Consider the following 7,269-nt stretch of genomic DNA (forward strand, 5'->3'; position numbering starts at 1 on the left):
ATCTTATATTTAATTAAATATTTATAAATTATATTAATCTTTTATTTAATTATATATTTATAAATTATATTAATCTTTTATTTAATTAAATATTTATAAATTATATTAATCTTTTATTTAATTAAATATTTATAAATTATATTAATCTTTTATTTAATTAAATATTTATAAATTATATTAATCTTTTATTTAATTAAATATTTTAGTATTTTAATGTAAAATTTGATCGTGATCAGGAATTGAACTCGGGTCGTTTATTACAAGGCGGATAGTTCACCGACGAGCCATTGACTTCCTTAAGACAAATTTTAGATTAAAATAATCATTATGATAAGGCGGGTTTTTTACTAAACGGATGAATACAATATCTGTATATATTGTTAATTGAACTTTGTTTTTTAATATTTGTGAACTTGTTAAAGTCTAAATATTTTACGTATGAAAATTTAAAGGTCAAATCTTGTTTTAGCGCAGTCCTCAGATAAAACGGTTAAAGGTAGAAACCGTTAGTTTTTTGTAATTTATTTCGTTTTTTCAGTCTTTTTTATCTATTGGGTGTTTAGAGTAATAGTTTTCAAGGGTAATAGTCCATTTATGAAGAAAATATCGAGTTGTTTACATAGTGGTCGGGGTTTTTAACTGGGTCGTCATTACTTCGTATTTTATTTTAAACGTTTTCTCGACTGATTATGATGTTTAATGCAGTTCATCAATTGGGTTCGTTTGTTTTATTTATAAAGAGCCCTAACTATTCCGTCTACGGTCAGTTATTGATATACGAGCTGTTGTTTAGTCAAGTGGCTTTCTGTGCTTTGTGAATTGTAAGTTTTTCGCTTCTTGTTAATTCATTTTTTATTGGTGTGGATATTTGGACATATACGATTCCTAATGCAGTCATTGATTTCCTGGGTGTGCGAGTCATTATATGATATTGGAAAATGCAAATACCCTCTGTAGATATTTCTTTCATTAAAATTTGCTTCGTATTATATTTAACTCATAAACTTGTTCTGTAAATAGGGTTAAATTCAATTGTGCATTGTTTTAGTACTTCTAACTCGCTGTTGTAGCTACTTAATTTATATTATTCTGAATAAATTTAACCCGGTTGTTTCGTCTCAATTATTTTAATTAAAATTAAAATTTTATACCGGGCGGGATTGAACCGGGATAACGGTTTTAGTAAATAACTCTGAATTGTGAAGGTTCTATCTTTAATGGTTGTCTCGAGAAATTAATACCACTAGGGACAATTCTTCCGAGGAGAGGTATATTTTGGCTTGCCAACTTGTTAAATTTCTACCTTGACTAGGCTCTATAAATGCCAGAGCCTTAGGTAGAAGACGAGTAACGTTTATCAAATAGCTGATGATGCAATCACACGGAGCAAAATTCCGAAAAATCGTTGTAACGGAACGGGATCGGAGCAAATTTCCGAAAATCGTTGTAACGGAACGGGATTGGAGTAAAATTTTCCAAAACCTTTGTAATGGACCGGGATTGGAGCAAATTTCCGAAAAATCGTTGTAATGGAACGGGATCGGAGCAAATTTCCGAAAAAAAACGTCGTACATTGAAAGCTTCGTCATTACGTTACAGTCTACGGGGAGGGTGATGAGAAACCCGGTTTTGGGGGGATGAAATTTCTGCGGTAGAGGGCTGGCTCGTTGGTTGTCTGACCGATAATGGCGGCGCCCAGTAAACGTTTCTAGAAAGAGTGTATACTGAGGGAAAGCAAAATATAAAACGGGAGCGGAAACAGAGCATAAATATTAAGTAATATAGACGATAAATTAAACTGAGCGGAACACGAACGGAAATAATATCGGAGAAACAAACGGAGCGGAAACGGACGGAAAATATTGACAATCAATGAAAAGGAGCGGAAACGGACGGAAAATATTGACGATAAATGAAACGGAGCGGAAACGGACGGAAAATATTGGCGATAAATGAAACGGAGCCGAAACGGACCGAAATGATAGGCGACAAATAAAACGGAGCGGAAACGAACGGAAATAATTGGTTAGAAATAAACCGGCGCGGAAACGGAGGGAAATAACGGACGAGAAACAAAGCGGACCGGAAACGGATGGAAATAATAAACGAGAAACTAAACGGACCGGAAACGGACGGAAGCAACGGACGAGAAACAAAGCGGACCGGAAACGGATATATGTATCATACCGGGAAACAAAACGGAGCGGAAACGGTATGGTATTTTCGCTGCTCTGCAGCTCTCTAAATCACAGGACCATTGTTTTCGTTATCGATATCGGATATTAGCTAAAAGCAAGCGGCGGAGGCTCTATCAATTCCACCTGTATTACGGAAAGACCCCTGTTATTAGAGATGGTCACGAATCTATCCTATTCTTCCAAAAACGCGACTTTACTGGAGAGCGTGGTGCCATCTGTTTATGACAAATGAAGTTAAAATTAAAAATAGCCAAATCATAACGTCGCCAGAGAGCCATTGTAGAGTATTATAGTTAGACAACTTATACTCTATTTAGTGGACTCTAACCTAAATTATACATCCCGTGTAAAAATATTGTAATTTATGTTATTGACCTATTTATTATCGATCCAATCAACGCGAATTTTGCTTGTTACTACAAGTACCGCCTATTTGGATTTCAACGCTAGCGACATCCATTGAAAAAAGAGCTACTTCACGTCTAGCTGCCGCTTGCTTAAAAACTACTTTTAGACAATTCCGTAATTTTTGTGCACTTGAGAAATTGCTTTTAACAAACCTATTTACTAATGTAAATTGCTATCAGCAAAATTTTCAAATAATTTTTCCCCAGAAACAAAATGATAAATTACATTTTCTAACCAAAAATTATTTTCAGAAAATGTTGGATGACAATAGCATGTGTAACATAATTCTTCATAAGTATGCCACTGTACCTATATTCCATTAAAATATCTTCACTAACGGTATGTTTCACCACGAACCACTAAAAAGAAGTTAAGTTAAAAGGAAACACCTATGGACTGCATTGTAAAGGATTATATAATACGCGAATTAGTAGATTAGTCCATTATGAAAAGGGATAATAAAGCTAAACCCTAAACAAATTTGAAGAAATTTAAAAACTTACTAATAGCTCGTACCGATAGGTTTTCGAGCGAACAAAAAGACGTGAAACTCGGACCAAATAGATCTTCTAGTGAAAAACTCAATTAAATTAAATTAAATAGCCAGAAATTACAACGGTAGACCGGTTTCGTCCTATTTGGGAAACGTCAGTACCGTGCGGGAAATCTGGCTCGCGACTATAACTCCGAATAGAGAAACTAAAGCTGAAAACTATTCGTGAGTTCTGAACCGTTAAGAGAACTGTCCAGGACTGAGCTCTGACGTCACGAAAAAGTTCAGGATAGTTCAGAACTTTTGTACGAATAGTTGTGATTCGAATTAGGATCGTACGATTTGACGTACACAGCCCGATGTGCAGACGAATTTTAGAGATTTCAACCTTGAGTTCCGGCCAGTACTTGCTCTTGAGCAGGTACCGTTAGAACGGTTCAACAAGAGGTTCTTGTCTGCGAATAGTTTGCATTTGGGCAGTTCTAGAATTTTTTTTGCCGAATAGTGCGCATGGGGACTGGTTGAACGGTTCAGAACTCACGAATAGTTTTCAGCTTAAGCCTAAACATTAAAAATTTCAAAACGAGTTGCATAGCAACGGAAAGCCGAATAGGGGGAGAGTATATACGCAATGTTAAGTTAAAAGGAACCACCTATGGACTGCATTGTAAAGGATTATATAATATTAAATTTAATTAAGTAAGTTTTTAAATTTCTTCAAATTTGTTTAGGGTTTAGCTTCATTATCCCTTTTCATAATGGACTATACTAAAAAGAAGGACAACGTTAGATTTTAACCTTTTCATTCATCCTAGTAATATTGGGAGTCACACTATTGGCTACTAACATATATATTTAAGCCAATGGAAAATCTCTAAATTGAGAAGGAATTTTTGGTGTCGGAATTTTAGTCAGCCCAATGTAGCTTTATTGAAATTTATAAACTTGCTCGGTTTCTGCGGATGAAGTTAAATAATAAGTAGTTTAGAAAAATAAAAGGTTGGGGAAAAATGAATGACCAATAAGTGATCGCTTTCCGAAAATGGAACAAGTCGTCGAAGTGGGATACAGTGTTGCCAATGATTGACGAGCGAAAATCCCACAGTCCAGTTCCAAAATTTCCAGCCAAACCCCCTACACGTTTTTAGCCACGCCCCCTCCCAAAACTCAGTGGAAAACATGCCAAATATTTTCAAGTTTCGTAGGCCAGCGCGGGAAAAAATTTAAAAAAAAATTACTTATAATTTTTACAAAACAAATCTGAATTCATTTTTATTAAATCGTCCAAAAGACCAAAAAGCGTATATTGAAGGCACCCCCCTTGAGTGGAGGGGGCATGTCATTCCCCGACTGAACAGTTAACCACGTGACGTTTCAAAGTTTATTACCTTAGACAGTAGCCTCGTATTCCGAGTAAAAGAGCCCGAAATACTGCAACTAGAAGGGGAAAATGAAGTAGTAATTTTCAAGCACTTGCATCTAGCGTTAGAGAAATAGAAGTCTGATATTTTCGGTTTATGAATTTCTGGAAATAGTGCTTTTTCAAAAATTCAGGCCAAAAATCCCACCAAATCAATGATTTTCGCTTAAAAATCCCTTTATCCCACACAGCCCAAAAAATCGCCAAAAATCCCACAATGTGGGATTTATCCCACACATTGGCAACACTGGTGGGATATTCCATCAGCGTTATTAAAAACCAAATCAAGCCTAGAAGAGTTAGGCCTAGGCTCAAAAGAATCGGCAAAGACTCCAACCTTTAAGTTATACATATGATAATAGTAATGAACCTAATCTTCATGAACTATTTTATTTTCTGCTTTACGTGACTATATTATAAAAATTATTTTATTAAATAATAATAATTTAAATATAAAAATGCTACAACTAATAAAAAATTAGAATAGGAAAATTTTTAATCAGAAGACCAAGGCAGGGACGTCATTTCAAGATTTCGTCAGGAGGGGGCAGAACTTGAATGTCTGAGGGCGGGAGCAGCTTTATTTAAAGGGCAAAAACGCCTCAAATTTAATAATTTTTGGATTTTAAATCGAAATGACTATGGCATAATTCAGGATAATAGAGAACAGAACATTGCCCAATGTTTTGATCTGTCTATTTGTGAACGTTTTTAGCTCATAAAATTGCCCTTCCCAAATGACGTCCGTGGAGCAAGGTTTTCACCGTCACATCCAGTAGAAACCAGAGTTGCGCAAAACTCGGAGTGAATTTTAGCGAGTGATTCCCCCCCACCACATTTTCCACTCCACTCCCTAATAAAAAACTCCACTCGTAAGAGAGAAGGTAGTGAAGGTCAGCTCTTTCACTCTGATCAATTTTCCAGGCTATAAAGAAGGCGGGAAATTTGAATTTAAATTTAATTTAATGATTTTACTGGAGTGCGTGGTGCCATCTATTAACGGGAAGGGTATACTAAAATATACTTTTGGGAACAAATTAAAATTTATCACCTTAAATTTCTAGTTTTCCGCAAAGAATATGAGTGAAATGAGTGACCTTGACTAATTTCACTCTTTGAGGAAGAGTGAACTCGGCGAGTGTCGAAAAGCGAATGTGGGAAAGAGTGAAGATTTTTATTTGGTTCCACTCTCACTCTTGAGGGAGAGGGAATCTCTAAAAATCACTCGCGATTTTGCCTATGTCTGGTTGAAACGCGAGCAGACCATAACCACATGATAGCTTTTCACGTCAAAAATCAAGCTCGCTCATTGGTCCGTGACTTTGGGATAAAAGTTCGACCAAATAACAGTGTCGCCGATTAACAGGAATCGCTAAAACGTCTTGAACCGCGATTGCGAGGATCGCAAAAAAAACTGCTTGCTAAATCTGATTCGCTAAATTGCGATAAACTATCAGGAATTGCTCAATTGTCTCTGCACCGGGCCCTGAGATTGCAGTAGACTTACTTATTTTAAAATAATTACGATAAATTGTATTTGACGGATAACCAGATAAATCACCGAAGAAAACGAATACTATGATTTATCCACCAACTCATAAATTATTAACCTTGGTTGGATTTATAAATATTTACCGTCAATCAAATAGGAAATAAAGAAATACACGTTTGAATTACAAACGAACAACCAAACTAACCTAAAGAGAAATTGCACCCATAATCTATTAGGAACAGAAGCCGTTATAAAGTGGTAATAAAGTTTTGACTGTTCTTGGAAAACGATGTTTAAGGCAACTGTCGGCTTTATCATTGCCACCTGTATTATGAAAAGGCCCCTGTTATTAGAGATGGCCATGAATCTATCCAATTCTTTGTAAAAAAGCGACTTTACTGGAGAGCGTGGTGCCATCCATTTATGGCAAAGGAAGCTACAATTCAAAATAGCTAAATGATAACGTCGTCACAGAGCCATTGTAGAGTATTATAGTTAGACAACTTATACTCTATTTAGTGGACTTTAACCTAAATGATATATCTTATGAAAAAATAGTGTTTAAAATTGCTGTAACTTATGTTATTGACAAATTTACGATCCAATAAACGTGAGGGGTACTTATAAGTACCCGCCTTCTGGGTCAAAATGTAGCTTAACTATCTGGTTTTGATTACGACGATAGCGACATCGGTTGATAAAAGAGTTACTTGACGTAGAGCCGACACTTTTAAAAGGGAATTATCATAAATAAAATGAAGCTAGTATGAGGAATATTTATCTGGGATTCTAATAATCCGGCCATTTTTGAGGAACTCAAACTGGATATTGGTGAGGCTCCTTCTTTGATAGGATCCGGCCACCAATTATCTCAGTTGCCTCGTGCCAAACTGGTATTGGTGCCGTATTGCTTCAGGATGGTCACCCTATCGAATACGCTTCTACGATGTTCACGGATACAGAGTAGCGCTATGCCCAGATTGAAAAGGAGTTATTGGCTGTGGTTTATGGGCTTGAACGCTTTCATTTTTACGTTGTGGGCAACCCTGTATACGTACAAACTGACCATAAGCCTTGGTTGGCCGTGATTAAGAAACCAATACACTTGATATCGCCACGCCTACAGATAATGGTTTTGCAACTGTGCAGATACAATACTACATTGGTCTTTGTTCCTGGTTCAGAGCTATACATCGCCGACACACTCTCAGGCGCTCCTCTGCTGACGTGCTCGATCAAGTCTGAATTTTAGGAGGGC

This window comes from Leiobunum rupestre, chromosome 2, assembly GCF_980474605.1.
Source record: "Leiobunum rupestre chromosome 2, qqLeiRupe1.1.hap1, whole genome shotgun sequence".
In the NCBI taxonomy this organism is placed as follows: domain Eukaryota; kingdom Metazoa; phylum Arthropoda; class Arachnida; order Opiliones; family Sclerosomatidae; genus Leiobunum; species Leiobunum rupestre.